Raw genomic sequence first — 13168 nt, forward strand, 5'->3', positions numbered from 1 at the left:
ATAGAAGAAGTGATCGCCATGCTGGTCATTGACAATGGCTCTGGCATGTGCAAAACTGGCTTTGCTAGGGACAGCATTCCCCGAGCCATGTTTCCCTCAATTGTGGGTTGCCCCTGACACCAGAGCGTGATGGTGGACATGGGCCAGAAGGACTCCTAAGTGGGCAAGGAAGCCCAGAGGAAACGCAGCATCCTGACCCTGAAGTACTCCATCAAGCATGACATCGTCACCAACTGGGACAACATGGAGAAGATCTGGCACCACTTCTACAATGAGCTGCATGGGGCCCCAGAGGAGCAGCCAGTGCTGCTAACCAAGGAACCCCTGAATCCCAAGGCGAACAGAGAGAAGATGACTCAGATTATGTTTCAGACCTTCAACACCCCAGCCATGTATGCGGCCATCTGAGATGAGCTGTCCCTCTATGACTTTGGGTGTATCACTGGCATTTTCATGGACTCTGGACACAGGGTCACCAACACGGTGCCCTTCTGGGAGATCTAATCCCTTCCTCATGCCATCCTGAATCTGGATCTGGTTGGCTGGGACTTGACTGAGAACTTCATGAAGATCCTCAACAAGCTAGGCTACAGCTTCACCACCACACCCAAGTGGGAAATCATGCACGACATCAAGGAGAAGCTATGCTAGATCTCCCTGAACTTCAAGCAGGAGATGGCCACTGCCACATTCTCCTCTTCTCTGGAGAAAAGCTATGAACTGCTCAATGGTCAGGTCATCACCATTGACAACGAGTGGTTCCAGCGTCCAGAGGTGCCGTTCCAGCCTTCCTTTCTGGGCATGGAATCTTGCAACATCTGCGAGACCACCTTCAACTCCATCATAAAGTGTGACGTGGACCTCTGCAAAGACCTGTATGCCAACATGGTACTATCTGGCAGCACCACCGTGTACCCAGGCATTGCTGACAGAATGCAGAAGGAGATCACTGCCCTGGTGCCCAGCAATATGAGGATTAAGATCATTGCTCCACCAGAGCACAAGTACTCAGTTTGGATTGGTGGCTCCATTGTGGCCTCACTGTCCACCTTCCAGCAGATGTGTATTAGCAAGCAGGAGTATGATGAGTTGGGACCCTCCATCGTCCACCACAAATGCTTCTAAATGGACTGAGCAGATGTGTAGCATTTGCTGCATAGGTTAATACAGAAGAAGTATAAATTTGCCCTTAGCAAATGCATACACCTCATGCTAGACTCATGAAACTGGAATAAGCCTTTGAGAAGAAATTGTCTTTGAAGCTTGTATCTGATATCATCAGCACTGGATCATAGAACTTGTTGCTGATTTTGACCTTGTATTCAAGTTAGTTGTTCCCCTTGGTATTTGTTTAATACTGTGTACATATCTTTGAGCTCAAACTTTAGTGCACGTGGCTTGGTCACTTCATGACTGAGGTAAGAATGTGCTTGTGGAAGACAAGCCTGTGGCTTGGTGAGTCTGCATGGCCAGCAGTCTCTGATCTGTGCAGGGTATTAATGTATCAGGGCTGAGTGTTCTGGGATTTCTCTAGCGGCTAGCAAGGACTCCTGACTTAGTTGCTTCTGTCCTGCCTCTCTGTCACAGTTGAAAAGCCCAAGCCATAGGACCCAGTTTCCTTTCTTAGCTGATGTTTTTTGCCAGAACACCCTGGGCTGTCACTTGCCTTGAGTTGAAAGCAGTTTGCATTTACACCTGTAAATGTATTCATCCTTTTAATTTATGTAAGTTTTTTTGTATGATATTCTAGATTCTTTAAAGACATGATAACAAATTTTTGTTTCTACTGTTATATGAGAACGTTAGGACCCAGCAACACATCACTGTGTAAGAAAAAATAAAAGTGCTGCCAAAAAAAGAATCAAACTCTCAAAGGTTGAGAAATAAAGAAAATTCTAAAAGCACTAAGGGAAAATAAACAAAAAAAGGAGGAGCTTGAAATCATTCAGCAAAAGACTTGTCACCAATAGGATTTTAAGGAAGACACTGTATTAAAAGACATAAATTGTGACATCAAAAACATAATTGGAACAGAGGGTAAATGTCTATAGTTTTTATATGACAAAAGTTGTCAGCTTAAGCTAGTTGATAATTAAGTATAAGATGTTTTCTCTGAGCCTTTGAAGACCATCAAAAACTACAGCAGCAACACTAATGATAAAAACAAAGCAATCAAAGCTTATCACTACTGAAATTATTTAAATGCTAAACATTTAAAAGCAGACATGGGAGGAAGAAAGGAAAAAATGATGTATGACTCAATCAGAAACAACTAACAAGATAACAGTAGTAAGAACTTACTTATCAATAATTATCTTGAATGCAAATGAATTAAATTATGCAATTAAAAGTTGTGGAGTGACCAAATGGATTTTAAAAATGGAATTCAACAACATGTTACCTATGAGACCCACTTAATCTTTAAGGACAAACATGGGCTGAAAGTGAAGGAATTGAAGAAGATACTGCTATGCAAATGGTAATAAAAAATTTGGAGTGGCTATACTCCTATCTATAAAAGAGATTTCAATTCAAAACCTGTCATAAGACCAAGAAGGTCATCATTTAATAATAAAGCAACCAATTCATCAAAAGGTTATAACAGTTATATATATAAATCTGCACTCAACATTGGAGCACCTAAATATTTAAAGCAAATATAAATAGAAATGAAGAGAAAAATGGCAATAAAATAGTTGTAGGAAATTTCAGTACCTCAATTAAAACGAGGAACAGACAAACTCGGCAGAAAATTAATAAGAAAATGCCAGACTTGAATTGTAGTTTTAGCTAAATGAACCCACAGACATATACAGAACTTTTCATCGTGTAGAAGCCGAATATATGTTTTGCTGTAACACGCCTAGAGGATTCTGTAAGATAGACCATATGCAAGGCCATAAAACAAGTCTTAACAAAGTAAAATGGCTAAAAATATAGTGAGTATTTTTTCAGACCGTCATGGTAGCAAACCAAAAATCAGTAAGAAGAGAAATCTTAAAAAAAAAAAATCGCAAATAATGAACATTTTTTTTTTTTTTGAGACAGAGTCTCGCTTTGTTGCCCAGGATGCAGTGCAGTGGCACAATCTAGGCTCATTGCAAGCACTGCCTCCCAGGTTCACGCCATAGTGCTTCTCCAGTCTCCCAAGTAGCTAGCACAAAAGGCACCTGCCACCACGCCCAGCTAATTTTTCATATTTTTAGTAGAGATTGAATTTCACCATGTTAGTCAAGGTGGTCACGATCTCCTGACCTCATGATCTGCCCAACTCGGCCTCCCAAAGTGCTGAGATTACAGGCATGACCTACCACCCCCCAGCCTACATGGCATTTTTAAAACATTGTCCTGAATAATGAATTGATGAAATGAAAAATGAAAAGAAAAATTCATAAATATCTTGAGGCAAATAATAGAGGAAACTCAACATACCTATACCTATGGTGTGCAGTGAAGCAGAATTATGATGGAAAATTACAACAATAAATGCATACATTAAAAAAAAAAACATACCAAATAAGCAACATCTCATTGTATCTAAGAAACTAGAAGGAAAAACATCTAAATTCAAAATTAGCACAATTAATAAAATAATAATTAAAACAGAAACAAATCAAATAGGGAACATAAACATCTGATGAGAAAAAAATAAAGGCAGCCAAATTATAAAGAAATAAGTAAAGTTGTCTCTCTTTGCAGATGACAAGCTCCTATATGTAAAGACAGTTCAAATATTCTATTTAAGAAACTGTTAGAACCAATGAACGAATTTGGTAACATCATTGTACAAATAATTACCTAACTGAAAAAGAATTCAAGACACTCATCTGACTTATAAGCATATCAAAGAAATTAAATACTTAAAAAAAGGTAACCAGAAAGTAAAAGATCTCTCCATTGAAAACTATGAGACATTGTTAAAAGCAATTTAAGAAGACAAAAATAAATGGAAAGATTGTCTATGCTTATGGATTGGGAGAGTTAATATTGTTAAAATATTTATAGCATCAAAATCAATACACAGATTCAATGCGATCCAACAAAATTTCAATGGCATTCTTCACAGAAATAGAAAACAAAATATAAAACTTGTATAGATATATAGAGAGCCATAAATTGTGAAAACAATTCTTGAGAAACAAAAAAGAAGTAGGAAGAATCACATGACCTTATTTGAAATTGGCATGAACACAGAATCATGACCAAAGGAACAGAACAGAACATCCAAGCATATGTAGTCAATTAGTTTCTGAAATCTACAGCAAAATCATAAAATGAGAAGAGGGATCATGTTTTCTATGAGTAGTGCTGGGAAAACTAGATTTCCACATGCAAAAGAAAAAAATTGGATCCACATTTTACATCATACACAAAAATCAAATGAAGATGAGTTGAAAAATCCTAAATGTAAGACTGCAACCTCTAAAACACCTAGAAGAGAACACAGAAAAAAGCTCATGAACGATGGCCTTGATAATAATTATTTTGAATACCATATTAAAAACTCAGTCCACATAAACAAAAACAAATAAGCAAGACTACATCAAATGAAAAAGGAATCAATCGACCAAATACAATAGCCTAAATATTGGGGAAAATATTTTCAAGCTATATATCTGATGATGGGTTAAGATCTAAAGTTTATGAAAAAATTGTATGTGGGAAAGAAAGTTTCTGGGGTGCCAGTTGATTTGATCTCCCCTGTGTGAGACACCCATGGGGAGCCATGGGTGGCTTCTGAGGAGAAAAATCTCCTTACTGCCTTCATGTCTTTTTCCCTGAGAGCACAACTGCACAGCACATTCCACTGGTTGCTCAGGGAGATAACACTCCCTTGAAGCAGTGGAGTATGATCAAACGTCTTGGCTCTTCCTGAAACCTGTTCCCACCCATTTCAGTTCTGATAAGTTAAAGATCTTAAGTAGTTTAGCCACCCGCCTTTGCTCAAGGGAATTCACAGAAATCACCAGTGCTATACATCTTACTCAATGACTGAGGAGTTCTCCTTCACTGATTAATCATTTTCCTCATTCCTTCCTCCCCCTCCCATCTACCCTAAGAACAAAGAACTTGTAAACCACTAAATTAGGTGGAGCCTGACAACTTTGGGCCGTGAGCAAGCCTCCAATGCTCAGGCCCCCTGGACCAGCATTTTAAATGCTTATTCTCTCTCTTTCTATCTCCTTTGTCTCCCCCAGACTCAAGGTACCTGCGGGGTGTTGTGAGACTGTTTTCCCCGACATTGTACAACTCAACAGTAGCAAAACAAATAAATATATTAAAAGCTGAGCAAAAGCTCAGAATTGACATTTCTCCAAGGAACATGTAAAAATGGGCAACAGGTATTTAAAAACTTTTCAACATCATTAATCATCAGAAAAAAATTAAATCAAAGATACTTTGAGACGTTACATAACTCACATCAGGATAGCTATTATTAAAAACTCAAAAGATCACAAAGATTGGCTAGGATGTATTGAAAATGAAACTCATGTACAGTGTTGTTGGTAATGTGTAGCAATTATAAAAATCGGTATGGAGGTTTCCAGAAAATTAAAAATAAAGCCACTTATGCCTCAACAACTCTTCCTTTAGACATATAACCAAAGGAAATCCCTACCTCATAGAGATATTTGCACTGTCATGTTCATTGCAGCATTATTAACAATAGCTAAATATGGAAACAACCTTATTGTCCAGTACAAAGAAATATTATTTAGCCCTAAGCAAGAATGAGATCTTGCCATTTGCCCCACCATGGAGGAGCTTGGGGGTAACTATGCTAAGTGAAATAAACCAGACACAGAAAGAGAAATATTTATAGTCACATATATGCAACAGAAGGGAGGGCGGTGCCAGGCTTTTTTTTCTTAATGAGTTCTCAAAGGCTAATAAAAAAAGATCTCCCTCCTTATCACAAGAATGACACTAAACTCTTCAAAAAGTATCCACCCCCAAGACCTGAGCATCTCCCACTCAACCTTTCCTCCAACACTGGGGATCAAATTTCAGCATAAAGTTTGTAAAAGCAAATATCCAAACTATAGGAGTAACTATGTGAGATTAGAAATATGTTAATTTGCTCTAGTATGGTAGCCTTTGAAATAGCAATAGGTATCCCATAGTATATGTCGTACACATGAAATGAACATAATAGGATGCATTTTTATTTATTTATTTATTTTTAAATTTTTATTATACTTTAATTTCTAGGGTACATGTCTACAGTGTGAAGGTTTGATACATAGGTATTCGTGTGCCATGTTGGTTTGCTGCAACCATCAACACATAATTTACATTAGGTATTTCTCCTAATGCTATCCCTCCCCCAAATCGCTGCGCCCCCCCCATTTCCTGACAGGCCCTGGTGTGTGATTTTCCTTGCCCTGTGTCCAGCTGATCTCATTATTCCATTCTCACCTATGAGTGAGAACATGTGGTGTTTGGTTTTATGTCCTTGTGAAAGTTTACTGAGAATGATGGTTGCTAGCTTATCCATGTCCCTGCAAAGGACAAAAACTCATCTTTTTTAATGGCTGCTTAGTATTCAGTGGTGTATATGTGCCACATTTTCTTAATCCAGTCTACCATTGATGGACATTTGTGTTGTTTCCAAGCCTTTGCTATTGTAAATAGTGCCACAATAAACAAATGTATGCATGTTTCTTTATAGCAGCATGATTTATAATCCTTTGGTTGTATATCCAGTAATAGGATTGCGGGATCAAATGGTAATTCTAGTTTTAGATCCTTGAGGAATCACCACACTGTCTTCCACAGTGGTTGAACTAATTTACTCCCAGCAACAGTGTAAAAGTATTCCAATTTCTCCACATCTACTCCAGCATCTGACTTTTTAATGATCGCCATTCTAAGAGGCATGAGATGGTATCTCATTTTGGTTTTCATTTGCATTTCCCTGATGACCAATGACGATGAGCATTTTTCCCTGCACCTGTTGGCTGCATAGATGTCCTCTTTTGAGGAGTGTCGGTTCTTATCCTTTGCCCACCTTTTGATGACTTTTTTTCATATAAATTTGTTTGTGTTCTTTGTTGATTCTGGATATTAGTTCTTTGTTGGATGGGTAGATTGCCAAATTTTCTCTCATTCTGTAGGTTTCCTGTTTACTCTGATGGTAGTTTCTTTCACTGTGCAGAAGCTCTCTAGTTTCATTAGATCCTATTTGTCTATTTTCACTTTTATTGCCATTGCTTTTGGTGTTTCAGTCATGAAGTGCTTGCCCATGCCTATGTTCTGAATGGTATTGCCTAAGTTTTCTTCTAGGGTTTGTATGGTTTTAGGTTTAACATTTAAGTATTTAATCCATTTTGAATTAATTTTTATGTAAGGTGTAAGGAAGGGATCCAGTTTCAGCTTTCTAAAAATGGCTAGCCACTTTTCCCAGCACCATTTGCTAAATAAGGAATCCTTTCCCCATTTCTTCTTTTTGTCAGATGTGTCAAAAATGAGATCATTGCAGATGTGTGGTGTTATTTCTGAGGCCTGTCTTCTGTTCCATTGGTCAATATATCTGTTTTGGTACCAGTATCATGCTGTATGGTACCAGTACCATAGCCTTGTAGTATAGTTTCCAGTCAGGTAGCATGATGCCTCCAGCTTTGTTGTTTTTGCTTAGGATTGTGTTGGCAATGTGGCTTCTTTTTTGGTTCCATATAAACTTTAAAGTAGTTTTTTTTTCCAATTCTCTGAAGAAAGTCTTCGGTAGCTTGATCAGAATGGCTTTGCATGTATAAATTACTTTGGGCACTACAGCCATTTTCAAGCTATTGATTCTTCCTATCTATGATCATAGAATATTCTCCCATTTGTTTGTGCCCTTTTTTATTTTGTTAAGCAGTGTTTTGTAGTTCTCCCTGAAGACGTCCCTCACATCCCTTGTCAGTTGGATTCCTAGGTATTTTACTCTCTTTGAAGCAATTTCGAATGGGAATTCACTCATGATTTGGCTCTCTGTTATTGGTGTATAGGAATGCTTGTGATTTTTGCACACTGATTTCATATCCTGAGACTTTGCTGAAGTTGCTTATCAGCTTAAGTAGATTTTGGGCTGAGACAATGGAGTTTTCTCAATATACAATCATGTCATCAGAAAACAGGGGCAATTTGACTTCCTCATTTCCTAATTGAATACTCTTTATTTCTTTCTCTTACCTGATTGCCCTGAGCAGAACTTCCAACACTATGTTGAATAGGAGTGGTGAGAGAGGGCATCTTTGTTTTGTGCTGGTTTTCAAAGGGAATTCTTCCAGTATTTGCCCACTCAGTATGATATTGGCTGTGGGTTTGTGATAAGTAGCTTTCATTATTTTGAGATACGTTCCATGAATACCTAGTTTATTGAGAGTTTTCTAGCATGAAGGACTACTGAATTTTGTCAGAGGCCTTTTTTGTATCTGTTGAGATAATCATGTGGCTTTTGTCGTTGGTTCTGTTTATGTGATAGATTACATTTATTGAATTGCATAAGTTCAACCATATTTACATTTCAGGGATGAAGATGACATGATAGTTGTGGATAAGCTTTTTGATGTGCTGCTGGATTCAGTTTACTGGTATTGCACTCAGGATTTTCACATCAATGCTCATCATGGCTATTAGTCTAAAATTAACTTTTATTGTTGTGTCTCTGCCGGGCCTTAGTATCAGGATGACGGTGACCTTATAAAATGAGTTAGGGAGGATTACTTCTTTTTTTATTGATTGGAATATTTTCAGAAGGAATGCTACCAGCTCCTCTTTGTACCTCCAGTAGAATTCAGCTGTGAATCCATCTGGTCCTGGACTTTTTTTTCTTTGAAAGGCTATTAATTATTGCCTCAATTTCAGAGTCTGTTTTTGGTCTATTCAGAGATTCAACACCTTCCTGGTTTAGTTTTTGTAGGGTGTATGTGTCCAGGAATTTATCCATTTAGTCTAGATTTGCTAGTTTATTTGCATAGAGGTGTTTATGGTTTTCTCTGATAGTAGTTTGTATGTCTGAGGGACTGTTTGTGATATCCCCTTTATCATTTTTAGTGCTTCTGTTTGATTATTCTATCTTTTCTTCCTTATTAGTCTTGCTAGGGATCTATCAATTTTGTTTATCTTTAAAAAAAGCAGTTCCTAGATTCATTGATTTTTTGAAAGGTTTTTTGTATTTCTATCTCTCTCAATTCTGCTCTGATCTTCCTTATCTTTTGCCTTCTGCTAGCTTTTGAATTTGTTTACTCTTGCTTCTCTATTTCTTTTGATTGTGATGTTAGAGTGTCAATTTTAGATCTTTTCTGCTTTCTCTTGTGGGCTTTTAGTGCCATAAATTTCTCTCTACACACTGTTTTAAATGTGTCCAGAGATTATGGTACATTGTGTCTTTGTTCACATTGGCTTCAAAGAACATCTGTTTTTCTGCCTTCATTTCGTTATTTACCCAGCAGTCATTCGGGAACAAGTTGTTCAGTTTACATGTAGTTCTGTAGTTTTGAGTGAATTTCTTAATGCTGGGTTGTAATTTGATTGCAGTGTGGTCTGGCAGACAGTTTGTTGTGATTTCTATTGTTTTACATTTGCTTAGTAGTGCTTTATTTCCTATTATGTGGTCAATTTTAGAATAAGTGTGATGTGGTGCTGAGAAGAATGCATATGATTTCGGGTGGAGAGTTCCATAGATGTCTATTAGGCCTGTTTGTTGCAGAGCTGAGTTCAGGTCCTGGATATCCTTGTTAACTTTCTGCCTCGTTGATCTGTCTAATATTGACAGTGCGGTGTTAAAGTCTCCCATTATTATTCTGTGGTAGTGTAAGTCCCTTTGTAGGTCTATAAGGACTTGCTTTATGAATCTGGGTGCTCCTGTATTGGGTGCATATATATTTAGGATGCCTAGCTCTTCTTCATGAATTGATCCCTTTACCATATGTAATGGCCTTCTTTGTCTCCTTTGATCTTTGTTACTTTAAAATCTGTTTTATCAGAGACTAGGATTTCAAACCCTGCTTTTTTTTTTTTTCTTTCCATTTGCATGGTAGGTCTTCTTCTATCCCTTTATTTTGAGCCTATGTGAGTCTTTGAATGAGACATGGGTCTCCTGAATACAAAACACTGATAGGTCTCAACTCTTTATCAAATTTGCCAGTCTGTGTCCTTTAATTGGGGCATTTAGCCCATTTACATTTAAGGTTAATATTGTTATGTGTGAATATGATCCTGTCATTATGATGTTTGCTGGATAGTTTGCCCATTAATTGATACAGTCTCTTCATAGCATTGAAGGTCTTTACAATTTGTCATGTTTTTGCAGTGGTTGGTACTGGTTGTTTCTTTCCATGCATAGTGCTTCCTTCTGGAGCCCTTTTAAGGCAGGCCTGGTGGTGACAAAATCTCTCAGCATTTGCTTGACTGTAAAGGATTTTACTTCTCCTTCACTTACAAGGCTTAGTTTGGCAAGATATGAAATTCTGCATTGAAATTCTTTAAGAATCTTGAATATTGGCCTCACTCTCTTCTGGCTTGTACGGTTTCTGTTAAGAGATCCACTGTTGGTCTGGCAGGCTTCCCTTTGTGAGTAATTCAACCTTTTTCTCTGGCTGCCCTTAACACTTTTTCTGCATTTCAACCTTGGTGAACCTGACAGTTATGTGTCTTTGGGTTGTACTTCTCAAGGAGTATCTTTGCGATGTTATCTATATTTCCTGAATTTGAATGTTGGCCTGCCTTGCTATGTTGGGGAAGTTATCCTGGTTATTATACTGAAGAATATTTTCCAACTTAGTTCCATTCTTTCCCTCACTTTCAGGTACACCAGTCAAATGAAGATTTGGTCTTTTCACTTAGTCCCATATTTCTTAGAAGATTTGATTGTATCTTTTTACTCTTTTTTTTCTAACCCTGTCTTCTCATTTTATTTTGTTGATATGATCTTCAGTCACAGACACCCTTTGTTCCACTTGATCATATTGGCTATTGAAGCTTGTGCATGTGTCACAAAGTTCTCGTGCCATGGTTTTCAGATCCATCAGGTCTTTTAAGGTCTTCTCTACACTGTTTCTTCTAGTTAGCCATTCATTTAATCACTTTTTGAGGTTTTTAGCTTCCATGTGATGGGTTCAAACATGTAACTTTAGGTCAAGGAGATTTGTTATCACCAACCTTCTGAAGCCTACCTCTGGAAACTCATCAAAGTCATTCTCCATCCAGTTTTGTTCCACTGCTTGTGAGGAGCTGTGCTCCTTTGAAGGAGAAGATGTGCTCTAATTTTTAGAATTTTCATCTTTTCTACTCAGGTTTCTCCCCACCTTTGTGCATTTATCAACCTTGGGTCTTTGAGCTTCTTGACCTATACGTAGGGTTTTGGTGTAAATGAACTTTTTTTTTTTTGATGTTGAAGCTATTCCTTTCCATTTGTCAGTTTTCCTTCCAACTACAAGGTCCCTCAGCTGCAGGTCTTTTGTAATTTGGAGGAGTTCCACTCCAGATTCTGTCTGCCTGGTTGTCATGAGCAGAGGATGCAGAAGAGCAAATATTACAGAATGGCAAATATTGCTGTCTCATTCTCCCTCTGGAAGCTTTGTCCCAGAGGGGCAACTGCCTATATGAGGTCAGTTCCTACTGGAAGGTTTCTCCCAGATAGGCTACAGAAGGGTCAGGGACCCATGTGAGGAGGCAGTCTGTCTATTCTCAGAGCTCAAATGGAATTCTAGTATAACCACTGCTCTCTTCAGAGCTGTCAGACAGGGATGTTTCAGTCTGCCAAAGTTGTCTGCTGCCTTTTTTTAGCTATGCCTGGCCCACAGTTGCAAAGTCTAGAGGCAATAGGCCTTGTTGAGCTGTGGTGGGCTCTGCCCAGTTCAAGTTTTCTGCATGCTTTGTTTACCTACTCAAGCCTTAGCAATGGTGGATGCCCATCTACCAGTCAGGCTGCCACCTTCGGGGTTGATCTCAAACTGCTGCATTAGCAGTGAGCAAGGCTCTGTGGGCATGGGACCCACCAAGCCAGGCATGGGAGAGAATCACTTGTTCTTCCAGATGTGGTGACCTTGGAAATGTGCAGTATTTGCACAGGAGTACCCTTTTTTTTCCAGGTAGTCTGTCATGTCTTCCCTTGGCTAGGAAAGGGAAATCACCCAACCCCTTGCACTTCCCAGTAGAGGTGACACCCCGCCTTACTTCAGCTCACTCTCTGTGGGCTGCACCCACCTCCATGGGCTGCACCACTGTCCAACCATTCCCAGTGAGATGAACCAAGTACCTCTGTGGGAAATGCCGAAATCACTGACCTGCATTGATCATTCTGGGAGCTGCAGACTGTAGCTGTTCCTATTTTGCGATCTTGGAAAACCCCCAGGAAAAAATAGGATGCATTTTTAAAAGTAATTTTTTTTTAAGATGGAATCTCATTCTGTCACCCAGGCTGGAGTTCAGTGGTGTGGAGAGTGCTTCCTCCACACACTTCCCTGTCCCTGTCAATCAGCTGGCTGTGAGATCATTGAAACCAGTGATCTGAGGCTCAGGACGGGCCCAGGCAGTGTTGTGGCTGCCTGCCTGCATTTCAAGGTCACTGTATGATAGGGTCAGTTCTTTGGCTACAGAAAAGGTTATCGTGTCACCAGAGGAGGGCTTTTTGAGTTGATTTGAGAGACAATACAATCAACAAGATTTGGAATGTAACAGCTTAGTGTTGGGGAAACCAACCCCACACCATTCAGTTGGTACCCTGACTCTGGAGAAGACAAAGGAATTAGAAAGAGATAGAATAAACATTTAAAAAGTAGGTCCAGGGGACCAGAGCATTGAAGGCTTGCTCATGGCCCATTGCTCTTGGGCTTCACCCTATTTATTGGTTTACAAGCTCTTTGTTCTCAGGGCATCTGGGAGGGGGAGTAAGGGATGAGGAAAATGATTAATCAGTGAAGGAGAACTCGTGAGTCATTCAATAAGATGTTTGGCACTGGCAGTTTCCATGAATTTCCTTGAGCAAAGGTGTGTATCTAACCTACTTAAGTTCTGTAACTTATTGGGCCTGAAACAGGTGGGAGTTGGTTTCAGGAGGAGCAAAAATGTTTGATTATACTCCACTGCTTCAAGGGAGTGTTATCTACCTGAACAACCTGTGGAGTGCTGCTGAGCAGTTATGCACTTGGTGCATAAATAAGTGAAGGCAATAAGGAGACTT

The 13168-nt window shown here is 39.0% G+C and overlaps 1 pseudogene; it reads left to right on the forward strand.

Annotated features, from left to right (window-relative positions):
- Positions 1 to 1125, forward strand: LOC129025910 (actin, cytoplasmic 2-like; annotated as a pseudogene).
- Positions 1126 to 13168: the final 12043 nt, after the last annotated feature.

This window comes from Pongo pygmaeus, chromosome Y (assembly GCF_028885625.2).
Source record: "Pongo pygmaeus isolate AG05252 chromosome Y, NHGRI_mPonPyg2-v2.0_pri, whole genome shotgun sequence".
Lineage (NCBI taxonomy): Eukaryota > Metazoa > Chordata > Mammalia > Primates > Hominidae > Pongo > Pongo pygmaeus.